The 17118-nt window shown below is 40.0% G+C and overlaps 1 long non-coding RNA gene across 3 annotated transcripts; it reads left to right on the top strand.

Annotated features, from left to right (window-relative positions):
* The first annotated feature begins 2564 nt into the window (after positions 1-2564).
* LOC311439967 lies at positions 2565-15249 on the top strand. Of its 3 annotated transcripts, none has more exons than XR_014695114.1 (4): positions 2565-2670; positions 2873-3149; positions 3429-3530; positions 13814-15249. It is a non-coding gene; the product is annotated as an uncharacterized lncRNA (long non-coding RNA). The 3 variants fall into 3 exon arrangements; XR_014695115.1 differs by having other exon boundaries at positions 2565-2665; XR_014695116.1 differs by lacking the exon at positions 13814-15249 and adding an exon at positions 4089-4211.
* The last annotated feature ends 1869 nt before the right edge of the window (positions 15250-17118 follow it).

The raw sequence follows: 17118 nt of genomic DNA on the forward strand, positions 1-17118 counted from the left end.
CCTGCCCTATACAGCTTGTAGTGCTCAAACCTATTTGGAAAATCGTGTGAATAGGGATTTGCATCATTACAATTTCCTTTCCATTTAGGAAGCATCTGCTATATCTTTAAAAGTAACAGGTTTGAAGAGGCCACAGGCTGTGAAACAGACTAAACCATTATTAAAATGAAACAAAAACTTAAAAAAAAAAAAAAAAAGAATCTGGTTGGACCTACTTCAACAGCAGTTTCAGCATTTTTTTTTTTTTCTTTTTACCTCAAAAAGGTTAAAAGCATTTGGGTCCTTGTGGAAAATGTAATTGCATTTCAGCCTTGTTTATGTGTGAATCTAAAGAATACTGATAATCTGCCACGTGAAAAAGTTCTGTTCTTCTGCTAACAGGCAATCCTTCTTGTTCCTAACAGGTCTTTCTATTAAGTAAACAGTTAAGGCCTAATTGGAGCTTTTATCTGTACCATGTCACACTAACTGATCAACCATTGCTAGCAGTCATATAAATGTCATTTTAAGTACTTCAGTTGTACAGATCTGAGTACTACAAGGAAAGAGGAAAAACCTCAGCTGCAATTTTTCTTAATAACAAATAAAAAGCAAAGTTCTATGAAGCTGTGTTCAGGCAGGTTAAGTTAACAATATTATCCCACTAACCTTCATGCATATAATTTCCACAGGCAGCTGTATGTTTCATCAGGGGAATCGACTTATCCTAGGCCCATTTCTTTCTCTAATTGGGTTTTCTGTTCTTTTGAAGGTGGGCAGTGCTATCACTGCATGATTCTTAACGTTTATCTATCTCATAGAAAAGCTCTATGAACTATTTCTGCTAGATCATTTCTGCTAGGTTGGTGTGTCGATCTGTCTACATAATCACTGAGATTTTCTGCTGACCTCCGTGGACTTCACCGTGTGGGATACCTGTTCTTGTCCCCAGCTTCTGCCATCCTATCTGGTCTGTTTCTCTGCCCAAGGAACAGCTTTGCTGGAAAACAATCCCCCCACTCCCCTTCTCCCCTTTTAGAATTGTTTTAGACAAGGAGGATATTTTGGTTGGTTGTGTGTTTTTTTGTTCACTTCCTAGTCATTGCATGAAAGTCTGGCTTTGACTTCTCCTGAGTCCCATTGCACACATCCCAAATGAAAAATAAAAATACAACCTCACTTTCCAAAAGCACTCAACATTGGTATCTGCTTTGCTCTTTCAGTGGGAGCAGGTTTAGCCAGGGCAGGAGTCCCACCCAACTCTATGCTAGAAAACAAGGTCCATTGAACACTTGTATTGCTTTAGAAAAATTATAGACTGGCTTTCCAGGCTCAGTCCCTCCAGTTATTTTCACTTCTCTAAATACATCCCCTGACCCAGAAATAGAAGCTTCCTGTTTTCCTTATAGTATTGTGGTTTTGTACTGGCTGACAGGCATCACATAATTATTGATATCAATCAGATTATTACTGAATTTGTGATAAAACTGCAAGTTTTTTTTTTTTTTTTTTTTTTTCCAAATGTGATTTTGAATCCTGCAGTTTCGAATGCTGGACTTGAGAAAAGATCCTGACTTTGAAACAATGATAGCAACATCAAGCATTTTAAAATTGTCTCCCATCTGGCACTGTCAAATTAATGGAGCTAGTGCAAATAGGCCATTGAGCTCATTCCTTGTCTAAAGGCAGAACTGGATGTATCCGAGTCATTTGTAAGAAAGAAAGATGAATGCTGTCTTCCTTAGGTCCACCTAGCCCAGCATCCCTGCCCTCAGCAGCAGCTCTGAGGGTGCTGTGGACATGCAGAAGATCATGGCGATGAACCCCACATTCTCCTCCATCCCCTCACAGTTTGCCACTCAGAGAGTTTATGATCTGGAGGTGGGATCCCATTTTCATGGCAACATATGTTACCACAGGGTACAGATTTTACATCTGCTGCCCTACAGTGCCTGCATGAAACATGTAGAGCTCTTAAAGAGTGGGAAGGATCTGATATGGTGGCATCCCTTGACTTCAAGGAGCATAATGCAGCTGCCAACCAGATCTTCTTGCAAGTTGAAAACAAGAGTGCTTGTGCTTGGGTTACCAAGTAGAGAACACCAATTTTTGCCCTCAACATCCAACGTCTACAAAAAAGGCACCTGGAGAGCAGGTTCTGCACGTGGGGGTCTCACCTGCCAGCAGGGGAACGACACCTGCTTGTCTGTGTGGGACTTGAAGGCAAACCTGTGGTAAACTGAGGAACCAGGGTACAGCAGCTGTCCCCATGGGTCACTGCACGAGGATTTGCTTTGCTCACCCTACTTGCTGTGCTGCAAGCTGAGAACAGCTGTAGCTCGCTGGCTCCTGATTTTTCTAGGTTTGCTCTTTCTCTGGCTCACATATATATTGCAAGTCCTCTTGAGAATTTGGTTTTCCCCTCCTCTATCCATCCCCGACACCTCCTCCCACAGCTGGGATTCAAATGAAGGACTTTAGTTCAGATCCTGCTTACAGGCACCTGTACCCATCAGTGCTTGTTTTTTTTTTTTTTTTTTTTTTTTCCTGGAGAAAGGGGTTTCTTGTTTCTGGGTCCAAAAGAAGGCAATGCACCTCTTCACTTTGGGCAAAGTGAGAATAAAACATCTGGAAAAAAAGGCTGATGTTAGGCTGGATGAACTTAGAAGATGAGTGAGCAGCCCAGGTGTGGTGAGGCCTGGGCCAGAGGAGCAGGCAGAAGCATAGGAGTGTGCTTCTCCCGTGGTGCACGTCCTGCACCTGCACATCTGGTCCTGTTTGTGACACTGGGCTGAGTGGAACCTGAGTGCCATGGGGTCGTAGGTTCAGCATTTGGTGCTGTTATGGTGGTTTTATGGTGGTTCATTGGTGGTAATGCTGCCCTGTGACTCAGTTTCCTTCAGGTACACCTACAAGCTGGGACTCTGCTGCTGTGGCTGAAGCTGTTTCAGTGCCAGTGTTGCCCCCTTCACAACAAAAAAGAAATCAGTGAGATTTGGTGGAGGGACCACTTGCTCTTTATGAACTGAGACAAATAGGTAGAACGGTTTGTCTCTCACATCAGAAGAGGAACAAGGCATGCTTGGCTGCGTTGGGGCCAATTATTGTGCTCAGTTGAACTGAATCATAAAAGTTTTGTCTTCAGCGTGGAAGTCCAGAGACATGCAAAAGTACATACACTTGAAAATCCTTGTTGCTTTGCCTTTTTTTTTTTTTTTTTTTTTTTTTTCATCTAGAGTTTTGTTAAAGATTAGGCGGTATTGGGTTTCAGGGAGGTTGTTTTACACTCCGGGCTGGCAGCGTGCTCCATTGTGCACAGTAGCATTATGAAACTTTTGTGCCTGTTGGTGAGCTCATGGCCTCCGGGCCCGGGCAGATTGTTCTTCCTGCAATTAGTATTCATGGTTAGCCGAGCACAACTTATACAACAACTCTTCTCTGCTTTGAAGGTTATGTTACATGGTTTCAAAGCGGCCAGAGGAGATTCCTATATGAAGAAGATATCTGGGAATACCCATTGTCTTCTTGTGTATTTAATGCTTGCATTTCAGGTAGGATTTCCTTCTTATTAATTCAGTGCTTTCTAATTTAGCACATAACAAAGTCAGGCAGCCAGTAAGAACTCAGCAGTTTTAAAATTTTGCACTGAATTTTGTCCTTTTCAATCTCTTTCTTGGATTCGGGTAGAGAGGGGGTATTTTTATTTCTTCAAAAAATTCACGTGTTTTTCTTACAGTTTTTCCATTTTTTAAAATAGTGAATTTTTTTTTTTTTTTTTTTTTTTTTTTTTTTTTTTTTTCTCCTAAAGCTGTTTGTATGGAATACTTTTGTATATTTGATCTTCACTGAAAAGATCACAACATTTCATTAAGCAGAACTTAAAGTGCTTTGAAAAAAGGTGATACCACTTTTCCTCTGTTATAAGCAAGGGTAATTGAGGCAGAAAGAGTTAAAATGACTTTTCTAGGAGCAGAGGTAGAAATACAGTCAGACCTTCAGTGCAAATTGGTAATTAATGGGTTTAGTGATGTTTTCAGGAGAACTGTGTTTCTGAAAGGGATGTCCTAGATGGCAGCCCTGTGCTCTGAGATCTTTCTGTGTATTTACAGGGGAAAATACTGTTGGTGCTCTTCCGTGGGACATGGATGTATCAGCCACTCCCAGGACATAGACAGTGTCTTAGAAAGTACCTGGAGAGGTGGAACACTTTGTCAATTTTGTGGATAACCTGCAATAAACTCATACTTTATCTCATTACAGTATTTTCATGGCCCTAATGAACATTTGCACTGCTGTTGAAAGATAACTATAGGCAAAAAATAAGGAAGCCTTTGGTAACTGAGTGCTGGTACCCTCTGGAGGCAGCACCTCTTATCCTGTGAGATACAGGGATGGCTGCAAGTAAGAGATGCATGCAGTTTTGTTTTGGGATTTCTTTGCCTTATCCTCTGCCATTGACAAAAAAAAAGAGGTAAAATGGTTTAAATATTACTTAGATAATAATGATCCTGTTAAATGCATACATCAGAATAGACACAAGAAAGCTACATAAAATTGCTAACATGGGACTGGTGTATCCATTTTAAAAGACTGTTCAATGTTTGTTCTATTGTCTCGGTGTTTTCACTTAAACTGACGTATATAAAGTAAATTCTGAGTGGGATTTCCTAGGAGGAACATAGAGGAATAAAAATACTCTGAATAATGATGACACAGCTAACATTGCATAAATGCCTCCTCTGCTAAAAAACCCTCCAGGTCACAGCCTCTGCTAGCACAAAATGGTGTAAGAATGCAGAATTTGTCAGAGCCTGAAGACAGAAGAACTTGGGCAAAGATTTGCTTAGATGCAAATGAAACCACCTGACGAGCACGGCTCCTTGCTTGGCTGGGCTCGGCTGGAGGAGCAGTGGACGCTGCACTGAACTTGAATTTTAGATCCAATATTAAAAGGCATTGATTTTTCATTTCACTTGTATTTGTTTTCCCTTATTAGTCCAGGTTTTATTAGGAGCAATTTATTTATAAGACTCTTTAGACCATAACACTTCTGCCAAACTTAGGATCATATCTAGCTCCTGCACATAGCCGAATGCACACTCTCCGCTTTGACCCTCAGCTCCAAAGCTGCCTGGGAATTTTTCCTGTGTTTTTCTACATGCAGACAGCTTGCAAATAGCCCAGTGAACGTTGTCTGAGGCAGTGTACATGATGCTATATACAACTATCAGGCAAATTATAATGTATTCTTCATTTCTGGGTGCAGAGGCTGTAACTGAGAGCACAAAACAGCAGCACGGATGTGTGCAGACCTCTGTTCTCTGCAGCAACATTTGGTATTCCAGGAGACTCTCTGTCAAATGAAATTTTGCTGATATCATGAGCTGAGCAATTTCTCTTTTCTTACCAGTTTGCAGTGTGTTATTCACCATTTGCTTTTACCCCCCTATTCTAGAAATAACTGCTTTTCAAGAACATCACTTTTATTAGAGTATCTATTCTAGAAATAACTGCTTTTCAAGAAATCACTTCTATTACAGTAACTAATGCCGAGCATCTTATTCAAGCAACACTTGAAATCGACACTTATGGATTTGGCCTAAAAAATGCTGGGTGATTTGGGTGTTCATTGGGCTGAAGAGCAATAACCATTGCTGTCAGTGCAGCCTCTTGATTGCAGTCGTTGGGTTTGGGAAAGGGTCTCTAATTGTAAAACATTTTTTGTTGCCATTTTTGAAATGATCTGTGAAATAGATTGTTTTAATGGATCAAATTATCGGGATATTTAATTTTGGCTGTGGCCAATTTGTAAATGGCTCCTGGGAAAAGTTTGTTCTCGCAAGAAATAAACCTCAAAAAGTGGGTTATTCTATTATCCTCTGTGGTAAAGGCAAAAGTGTAGTTTGTCTGGAAGGTTTTAAATGGATAGTTACGAGTTCACTGTGACCAAAATATCAGTGAAAGTGGATCACAGGTGATCACTTTTTCTAATGTAAATCATTTAACATCAGTAATTTTCTTCTGTTGCCAATGCCATTAGTTATTTCAGAGGTAAAAAAAAAAAGGATGTTTTACTTTTTTTTTTTTTTTTTTTTTTTTAACTAGGTACCCATAGCTTAACTTAATGATTTGTATAAGTGATAGTAATTGCTGAAACTACAGTTGAGTATTATTAGCTATAAAATGAACATGGTTATATGTCCAACACAACTAGCAAGGAACAGAAATGCAGTTGTATCCAAGAGAAAATAATTACAGCAATAATCAGTGTAATTCATGATAATGGCTGAATTGAATTTCACACCATAGCTCCAAGCACTTACATTTAATGAATGTAGTTTGTGCTTGTTTACTAAAAAGGTTTTTAGCAGAAAATCGATAATGTAACTTCAGTGTTTCTAATTGCAAATGCAATTTTTTTTAAAAGTAGTGGTTCAATAAGGATTTTGTAGGGAAAATTAAGGTATGTAAGTGCAGCAAATGCTGTTACTTTAATTAGGCTACCTGTACATCAGTGGTATAGTTCCTTAATATTTATTTATTACTACATATTGATTAAAATTGGTTTGTATTCCATTTTTAAGACTAGCTAATGTAATGAACATTGAAACTTTTCAGTAAGCGCTGGCTGTGACTAAGCATATCACTTTATAATGGGACTGTCCTCACAAAGAGGGGTTTTCACCTTAAAAGCATTATCATAAGAGGAAGGGAATATAGGCCAGTCTACAGAGGTGATTTCTGCATGATGAATACAAAAGAGATGCTGGTCCTTTACCTGGAATAGCACAATAAATAAAATGATTGGCAGTTGGTGGTATAATTATAATTGCTTAATTGGCCCAAGCATATTCTTGTGCTTTGTATGACCCTGAGTGCTTTTCCTATGAGGGGAAACTGTTAATTTTTTGCAATGGCAGTGAAGCTGAGGAAAGTAACACCAAAATACAGTTGTGTGCTCCTAAGCCTTGCCAGCCACTGCGATCTAAAGTACGATGTAACAGGTTGGCTGCTGCATGCAGGCTATCAAGAGATACAACTCTAACAAGAATACCCATAAATACTCCCAGAGAGTCATATGTAGGAATAAAACCCACAACACTACTTTTGCTGAAGTCAACAGCAAATCTCCAAATGTCTTAAAGGGTGGAGCATGAAGGTTGATACACGTGTAAGGCTGCAGAGAATAAATGAGGTGGGAATGAAGGTAGGACATTTAGAAAACAGAAGGGAAAATGAAGCCCTTAACATTGGGTTTCCTGGAGCTTTGTTACATGCAAAGAGAAATTGATTTCACTTCTGTGCTCTTTCTTGCTCTTGGAGACATGGGCCCAAGTGCTATGTCCATGGGGATAGAGGGAGACCCATGCACCCCCTGTGAAGTTTCTCATACAAGTAACAGGCACCATTTCCATCTGAAGGAGACAGTCTTTTATGGGTTAAACATCATGGCTGCTGGAGATGTTTCATTCTAGAATATTTTGAGGTACCTCATGCTGGCAAGAACAAAGTCATTAAGTTAAATATCTTACCAAACTAAGCTGAAATTCCAGCAGGAGTAATGTCACTGCCTGACCAACAGAAGTAACGTGGAAACTAAACCTAAAAAGTGGCAGCAAACCCAGTGTGATTCATTGGGGAGAAAAAAAGGGCTTAAAAAGTAAAGCTGGATCGCTCAAGACATGTGCTCTGATTATTTTCCGTGGCTACCTGCCCTTGCTGCTAGAACCAGCATTGCATTTTCTGCTGGGTTCAGTAAGGCATTTTACTCTACAAAAACAACTAGCTCCTTTCCAACCAATGATTACTTGTAATTATGCTTTCCCCTGCTATTATTCTAATAGACTGTCATGCTGCACAGAGGAGGCATTTGGAGGCTGCTTTTATGGATGGACTGTTGGAACACTTAATATAGCTCTATTTTTGAATTATCAGGTTCTATCCTTTTGAAGTCTGTGTTAGTGGAACTCCTATTTATGAAATGTGCTGTGCTTAAAGGTTTGCTATTGATGAAGAGGTCCAACAGAGGCCTTTATCGTAAGTACTGTAGCATTCTCCCTGAGAAATAAATAGCCTTGCTAAAAGGTATGTTGTGTACCAAGGTTGCAAATTATCAGCCAAGCACCTTATAACTGTATACTTCAAAAATACCTTTTTGCTTTCTGTTTGTTCTCTTTTTCCACAACATGAGCGGTGTTTTTAAAAACACATAAGGAAACAAACCCAATTTGCTAGCTCTTTAATTGGACAGCATGTTCTCGACGAAGAATGTTACTCTTTAATATATACATATACCTGCAAAAGAAGTTGTTTACAGGCGTGTCCTTCTCAGCATTAAACACTGAAAGTTTGGAGGCAGTTTTCAGCTCTCATTCGGGGAGTGATTTGAATTGCTGATTTATTGCAAAATTCCATCAGTGTGCCAGCCCCGCCAGCGCTTCCAAAGCTGTGAGCTGGGGATTACTGCCAATTAATTAGGAAACAATAAAGAGAACAGTGCAATACATACAAAACTGAAGACAAAAAACCAGGAATCTTCATAGTAACTAAGCATTTACAGTCAAAGACCGGGTAGGAGGGATCTTTGTAGATTCATTTCCCTTTTGTGTTGAAATTAATGGGCGCTCACTCATGCGAGGTCCTGGGTGCTCTTTCTCCCCTTTGAAATCAGCTACCAAACCTCTCTTAATTCTGCTATTTACCGCTGCTCTGTGCCTTAAGCTTTTTGGACCTAAAGTCAAAGTGTGCTGATATGAAACACATTGATTTCTCTATCTCCTGTTGAGTTGTATGCTTTTTTTTTTTTTTTTTTTTTTTTTTTTTTAGAACCGCAATAAATCAGAAGCCTATGCCAATAGAATTTATTTGAAAAATTAAAAAGAAATACTATTTTTTTTTCATTATTTATGCTTTTATCATCACAACATGCAGACCTCTGTGGAAACTACTACATCCAGCCATTCCTTTCCTCTCCTTAGGAACTTTGTAGGGTTTTTTTTGCAAACCTGGGGTGTTGCACAGGGCAGGTGACCAGAGCTCCCTGCTGCCCTGGGACTGGAGGCTGGCGACTGACCTGGCATGTTGGGAAAGGCACCGCCGAGGATGCTGATCCAAAATGGCAAAGTGTGTGGGACAAGGGTGACAGCAGAGAAAAGAGTGGGTGCATGGAAATGCTAATGTTGTGGATGTTGCAACATGGAAGGGGGTTTACATTTAACACAACGAATAAGGCAAGTCGTAGCTCTAAAGTGTTTATCTGGAGTTTTTCATTTGGAAACGTAATGTATCAGAACCTTGACTTTGTACTCCCTAATTCATCTTTACTTATATATTTTACTATTACCGATAGCTTTCCCCTTAAGCCTGTCTATTTGCTAGTAGATTTGACAGATGACAGCTACTCTTTGGGATGTTAGATGGCGTTTGTATGGCTATGATGCCAGGAGCGTTCTGAGCGCTGGTGTTGCATATTTATTGATCTCCATATTCCCAATAATCTGATGCACGTCACATTTGACAACATTATGTGGAGAGGTCAGCTGTATGGGGCTAATGAAACTGTTTCAAAGATGGATGTTGTTTTCCACAACATTAACCTTGCAAATAGCTGTCACTAGTGCATTTCACTATGGGGCTCAGCGTTTGAGAACCTCCCTTTTTTTATTGTTGATGTTAACATTAAACAAAACCTGAAGCCATTAAATCTCAGTATTTATATATGATAGAAAACATGGACGACATGGCATCACTCCAAATGAAAATCTTATTAGCAGCATACGGTGCTTGTGGCAAAGTCCTGAACAATCTGAAAATTGGTTTGGCTGTCTGAAATGTTTGACAGATTAGCTAAGGATGATGTAAAAGGACTGAACAGGGAACAGCTGAATTCTAAGGATTAAAGTGGCAAATAGAAAACCCTGATGTAATCAGAAACTGCATTGCACTTTCATATTTTACTGCAATGTTACTGTTTTCACCCAGAGCTTATTACATCCAGGGCAATATAAAATTTAGATTACCCTTTTATTTTAAAATTATTTCACTGGCATGTATAATGTTACAAGGGAGCACTCGGTTTCTAAAGAGGTCTCTTGAAGTTCTTTTTCCTTAAAAAATACTGTTATGGTGATTTAAATATTTAATTGTAGGTTTTCTGCTGTCACGCTGAGGCACTTCAAAACAGGAGTCCTAGGGGCGATAAAAATAATCCTTGGAGGCCCCTTTTCCACATTGCAGTGTTTTAGAACAGTTGTAGTAACTCTTTTTCGATGTCATACTGCATCTTTTGTAATGTAAATTTTGCTCATACTTACAGAACACAATTCCAAATATGATTTTGATAGGCAAGCAATTTAGACAATGCTTGTGTTGGCCGTCAGTGCTGTGGAGTGCCACATATTTTCACAGCGTCTTCTGGGACTTCAGTGCTTTTTAAGTGAGCAGGAAAAAAAACCCTACCCTCGTCCTGGTCTGGAAACCCGTGATTACATTTTAATATTTTAAGCTGCACACAGTAAATGTTAATATAAAGCCTATTCACAGAGGGTGAGATTCTGACTCCTGCACTGAGTAAAGGTCAGACGACTGCCATAAGGACAGCTGAATGTGGCCTCAGAAGGCCTTAAGGTGATGTGGAGTTGTTGCAATGTCTCTGTGGAGTAATTGCTACTATGGCTGTTCTGCAGCTAGCCCCACTTGCCAGCTGTTGGTGCAGTCCTCCAATATTGGACAATAATTTTTTCCTTTCAACTTGCTGTAATAAAGCCACCAGCATTTATCAAGAGGTGTCCCAGGTGCTGCTCAGAGGTGACATGGCAAAAGGTGGTGGTGAGTGCTCAGACCCTGAGCCAATAAAGGTACCAGAAGGCATCTCCCAGTTGAGCGTCATGAGGTTCAGGTCATCCCCTCAAATGAATGCCTGAAATTAAAGGACAAAAAAAGGTCAGCTGAGATGGAAAACACCTAAGGCAACCCTTTTAAAAATGTTGACTAGGATGAGCTTAAAATAGACTGTGATTAGTTTAGCTTGCCGTAAACTCTCCAAAAGTTAAATGTTGTCTCTAAACTAGTCTCTGGACTGTCCATGAATTCAAAGAAGAGAGAGGGGGCTTTGGGGGAAACAGTTTATGGGTCAGGATGGGAGGAGCTGCCACCTGGAGGGAACTTCTGACTTTAGGTCTAGAAGGGTTGAGGTAGATGCCCAATTTTCAGTCAGTCAAAACCAACGAGGTGGCAGCCACCCCAGTGAAATACTTGACTATAGTTTTTATACTATAGGAACTTCCAGGTAACATAGTCCTCAGGCCAGTCTTGAGATTTGTTCTTAAGATGTGGTCAGGAAAGAAGAGTAAATTATTATTATTATTTTTTTAATTTCATATTTATTGTATAGCACAGTGTAATGCATTCTAATATGCATTTTTTTTTCTTTCTTATAACTTTGTTAAGAATGCAAATATTCACAAGTAATAAAAAGAAGTTCTCATCCCTCAATTTCTGGCAGTGTCTTTGGTGCCTGCATTATTTATTTTGTGACTCAGTACAGGATCATGAAGAGTTTCTCCAGAAGTAGACTCTAATGCCAAATGAACATTGTAAGGGGAGTTAAAACAGCTGATTTATACTTACAACATCACTTAGTAATGTGTACTATTACTAATTATAAAAAAATTCTCCTGTGATAATTCTCAGTTTGCACAGCATCATTATTGTGTGAGGCTGTGCAAAAACATTAATACACTTCTATAAGATGATTTCTGATATTGCTAAGCTCATATGCTATAAAATACTAAGTGTTCACCAAAAAAGAATCAATGGAAAAAAACCCTTTTTATTCTAAAAGCTAATGAGCTATGATTTCTTATTTGTCTTTTGAGTTTAAAACCTCCAGACCTTGTTTCGAAACTCTTTTCTGAATCTAAGAGATATAGTTTATTTTCTAAAGAAAATAGAGAGAGGTCAGCAGAGCCTCTCACAAGTACAAAGGCTTCAGGAGCTTGGGCTTTAAGATTTCAAGTGATTATGACATAAACAGCTTAAGCATTGTCAGCAATGCTTTTTACTTTTTTTTCAACCACAAAATAAATATAATCTATTGAAAGATGTTAACCTAATGGACAGGTTTCCTTGATGTAGAAATACACATTTATGTACTTGAAGGTGCAATGTTACCACAATGATGAATCTGTAGACTCTGTAATGCTCCATATCTATCCTGGGACTGGGAGCAAGGACCACATTTGTTTCTTGTCTTTGCCATTATAATCTCATGACCTGAGATTTTTTTCCTCTCTCTCTCTTTTTTTTTTTTTTTCCTTGTGAAATATAAATGCCACAGCAGTAAGCAGCTGCAGACTGGACGTCCACCTGGGAGAGCACAGTTTGGGCAGGATGGCTGTGTTGCCAATAGCACATAAAGGTATGGCATGGCCAGGATGACTGCTCAGATGCCTGGTGTGAAGGATCAGGTATCTGTTTTCAGATGGGTCATTTGGCCTTGGCTGCCATCTGGAGAAAGGCTAAGAGTTATGTCTCTGTGTCTATAATAAGGTGCTGCAATGCTCAGCTACTACATCCTTAAAGACTGAGAAATATCTAACCTTAATATCACTAATGCCTTCAAAATAATGCTTAAGTGGGACTTCAGGGGTGGAATGAGTCTAGTTCTAGACCTCTGGACAGAATCAAATTTAATCCTTAGGGAACCTTATCTATGCCTCAGAACTGCAAAGTGCTGTGCACTCTACCCTGATTGTTCGGTAACTTGCAGAAATGAGCCCATATAAAGCATTAAAGAACTTCAGAGCCCGGCATTTGATTGCGCAGAGTTAGAGAGAGAGGAGAGATGAGAATAGCGGCCATAGGACCCAGGCTGGCCCTCAAATTAGTGGGAATTTCTTAGCAGAAGCTCCCACCTGCTGGGAGAAGTGGAAGTGCTGCTGGTGTGAGGACTGCAGGATTTGTGCCAGGGTCCTTGAGACCCAGAAAAACTAATTGTTCACAAACCTTCATCTTCAAAAAGGCAGGATTAGATAGTTGCCTCTTAAAAAAAAATAATCTGAGAAGTGCTTTTAATAGCAAGGTACAGGAACACAAATGCTTGAATCTTGCTCTTTGCAGTTTGTTAATATGTGTGTCTGTGGCATCATCGCAAGGATGCCCATCTACAGAATAGCCCCGTGCTTGCTCCTGGCCCTTGGCTCAAGGATCAGGACCTGGCAGTCAGGGGGAGAACAGGCTGACCATGTCTCTTATGGAAAAGGATTTTCTCAATTTGTGTGTGTCATGAATATTTTTCATCTGAGGAAAAGTCTTTAAGGAGGCCATGTGTGTATGCGCTTGTGTAACATCAACATAAATTCCCACTGAATTTCCATATTTTACATTAAAATATGTATTTTTGGATCTTTCGAATGTGAGTTAAAATATTATTTTGTAAGTGTTGAATATGTATGGTTTTGGCCTAGTTATCTAAAGAGATGAAATGTTTTCCAAGGGCAGTGTACAGCAGGGAGTTGAGGAGATGCAGATGTGCTGGTGAGCATGTCAGGAAAGCTTGCCCTAATGAAAGTTTGGGGATATAAATACAGAAGTCATTTGTATGATCTCAATTTGTATGACCTTGTTCCAGTGTTAAGGAAAAATGTGTTGTTATTTTCATAGCATTTTGTATCTCAGTAGTAGCAGTCGAATTTAAAATGAAATACTGCAATATGAAATTGTGCTACAAATACAATGCAGCTGTAATATTCGATTTAATATATGTATTTTAACTCTCAAAGACTAACTAAAACAGTTTGAAACTTTTTTTTTTTTTTTTTTTTTTTTTTCCCAGATCAAAGTTTCTCATTTGTTTTACAGTGAAATGATTTATAATCCCATTCCCTTCAGATGTGTTTTGGGGAGAAAACGCCTTATGTGAAATGAAGATTTTTTGGCCACCTGATTCAGAAGAAAACATGAGAAACACGTAGATGGGAAATAATAAGCCTCCCGTGTAGATCTTCCCCCAGTCCTAAAGACTATGGTGTTAGTCCATAAAGCTAAAGATCTTATTTATTCCATAAGATCATCTGAGATTCTGCAAATCATGACTGGACATTACTTCAGAAATGTTTCCCATTGATAGATGGAGGCAGAAATTTTAAGCAGCCTTTTAGAAGTTGGAAAACAGGTAGAAGACAGGAAGAGAAGTCTTGCTCTTCACATCCATGAGTGTGGGCTTATGAAGTGAGGGCTTCTGTCATGTCCCTCAGCAGCAGGTGGAGGTGAAGCCCCAAATGGCCCCCAGTGAGGTTGTCACCACAGCCATTGATGTGGGGTGCTGGGGGGAGCCTGACAGAAGCACTGGTAGATCCTCACTGGTGGTGAGGATCCACAACCATAACGCAGTTGGGGAAGTGAAGCGATGTGACACAGTGCAGCAGGAAAAGGCGCTTTGTGGCCTGAATGCTGCCAGGCCATGGTGGCCAGGCTGTGGCCTGGGCTGTGGCACGGTGGAGATGGGCTGGGCCTCCATGGATGCTGGGCTTCCCACAGAGAAGTGCAAAACCCCTCTGGAAGCCCCTCTGTGTGGCAGGGCCTGCTTTCTCCATGTCACAGCCTGCGTACAGTCAGCAGTTGTATCAAACCGGCTCTTAAATGCAGGTTAAAGGCCCCGATGAAACACAGAATGCCTCGGAAAGACAACCTAAATTTTTGCCATTTTAAACTATGCTAGAACAGCCACCCAGGTTAATGAGCTTCAAATTTAAATAGCAATTGAAGAAGTCAGTTATAAATATAGAGCAGTTTGCTTTTTGCCTTCCTGTTGCTTTCCTGGGCTCCTGAAGGCCTTCCACTGATGGAGAGCTTTTAATTTCACATTTTGGCCCCCACCACAGGTGATAAACAAAGGTTTCCCATTGCTGTGACTCGGGTCAGTGCTGCAGCCTTAGCGTCAATCCCGCTGCCTGTAATTACACACAAAAGGTTACCGGGATCCGCAGCTAATTTGCAGCCTCTGTTTAGCAGAATTTAATAGGAGGTATTACTGGTGCAGCAGTAATTAAGGACCTTTGTCAATAAGACGGAATAGATGGCCACACTTTGTTGTAATCAGTGGACTCTTGAGAACCCAGAGGAGTGAAAAGCAGTGAGAGGAGCAATCCATTTTGCGAATAACATGGCTGTCCTTTCACCCCCCCCACTCCCTCCCCCCTCCTGAAACCAGCAATGGAATAATAATTCCCCAGGCAATGAAAGTACAGGAATAAAAGTACTTACCCTCCAGCCTGTGATTTTTTTTTTTTTTTTTTTTTTTTTTTTACTTTTTATTTACTCTACTGTGCTTTTTATTTGCTTCAGGCTGCATTTGATGAAGTATTGTTTAAACAGCGCCTAGCAAAATGGATATAGGGAGATGGAAAATAGAAAGAGGAGGAATTTTAACCAGGTGGATACATGCATTTGCCTTTAAGGTGGACAGCATTCGGTTTATCAATTATTTCCTTTGGATTTTTAAAAAAGAGAAAGAAATGACAAAAACAAGTGGCTTGGTGAAGAGGTGGAGAGAGTCATTTAGAGCTGTCTCTGCACAGAGCCGTTCAGCTGTAAATGGGTCGCAAACAACAAGCGAGAAGTGAACTTGGTGCAGCATTGTAGCCCCCACTATTTCCCCCCATCACTAATGTACCAATGAATGGCCTGGCACAAGGCTGAGAGAGCCAGACACACGGACACACGCGTACACGCGCTGGCGGAGGGGGGAGAGGGAGAGAGGCTGGTATGACACAATTCAAAGAGTGCTTTAAGGTGTACACTCCTTTCAGTAATTGGTGAAGAAGCTGCATTTCACTCACTGATTTCCTGCCTTTTTACAGGTTTTAACAAGCATGATGCTTTTAATAGCGGTTTGAGTACTGGCTCTTTATGAAGGCCCTCTTTTTTAAAGCAGCTTTAACTATACCCTTTCTGTCAGTAATGTCTGAAAAACTTCTACCTTTAATCATTCCTGGATCAGGCAGCAAACAAGCAGCTCCTTTTCCTTTTTCAATTACATGCTGGATATTCAGCACAGATATAAAAAAAAAAAAAAGGAAAAAAAAAGAAAAAAAAAAGAAAAAAAAAAAAAGAAGCATCTTGAGCCTATCATGTATTAAATGCAGCTCTTTGCTGCTGCATTAAAATAACACCAAGGATCTAGCTTCAGCCAACAAAAGCCAGAGATACGAAGTTAAAGCTGCAGTCCTCCTTTTTATCTGCTCCATTGTGATAAGACATTGTAGCACTCTTAAAACAGTACAGCATTTTCCATACCATATGGGTTGTGATGCTTAACTAAGAGATCCTGAGCTTTCTGATACTGAGACCCATAGGAAATCTTGTATGGTGTCTTATGGATGTGCTCTGTCTAGTACTGTTTCTGTGAGGGGTTGCATTTTTTTATTTATTTTTCATTGCTAGTTCAAAAAGGGAGTGAGGTAACAAGCTGTTTTTTGGCTAAGTTTATTTTGTCAGAGCTTGATGAGGTTTCCTATACTCAAAGAAGAGCTGAATGGTCCTTAATGGATATTTGTCCACAGAAACAAACAACAAAAAATGATCACCTCAGGGGAGGCCAGGGCTAAAATAGGAGGGAGCTTGAAGGCCAGGGCTGGTATGAATCAGAAGAACCATGAGAGAAAGCCAAGACATAGCTTACAAAATATTGGTCATCATTAAAACAGTTCTTTTGATCTTAGGCATATTAAATTTGCACAAGAGCATGGTTGGTTTAGTAGCATCTTCTGGTCTCCTTGCTCGCAGAGGACACCGTTTAAGACATGGATATATATATATTTTAACTTCAGCAGAAAGCCTGGTCTGAAATAAAGTGATCAGACTGGATTGATGTAATAGTGTTGGGGAAACTCATTCCAGAGCAAAATCCTTAGTGTCCATGTAGTTTACCCTAACTATCAGAAATTGTCAAAGCTTGAAGAGTATGTTTGTTTTGGTGGTTGATGGACAGAGCTTCCCAATCCTGTTCATTACTTTGAAGACTTAGGCTGAGTTGTTGGATTACTTGCAGGTGGGGAGCGGATCTGCACAGATTTCATCTTCAGTCCTGGATGCAGTTTGCTGCAGTATTTGAGTCTGAAACTACTGGGAGAAAAGAGG

The sequence above is a fragment of the Aythya ferina genome, assembly GCF_964211825.1.
Source record: "Aythya ferina genome assembly, chromosome: 7".
Classification (NCBI taxonomy): Eukaryota; Metazoa; Chordata; class Aves; order Anseriformes; family Anatidae; genus Aythya; species Aythya ferina.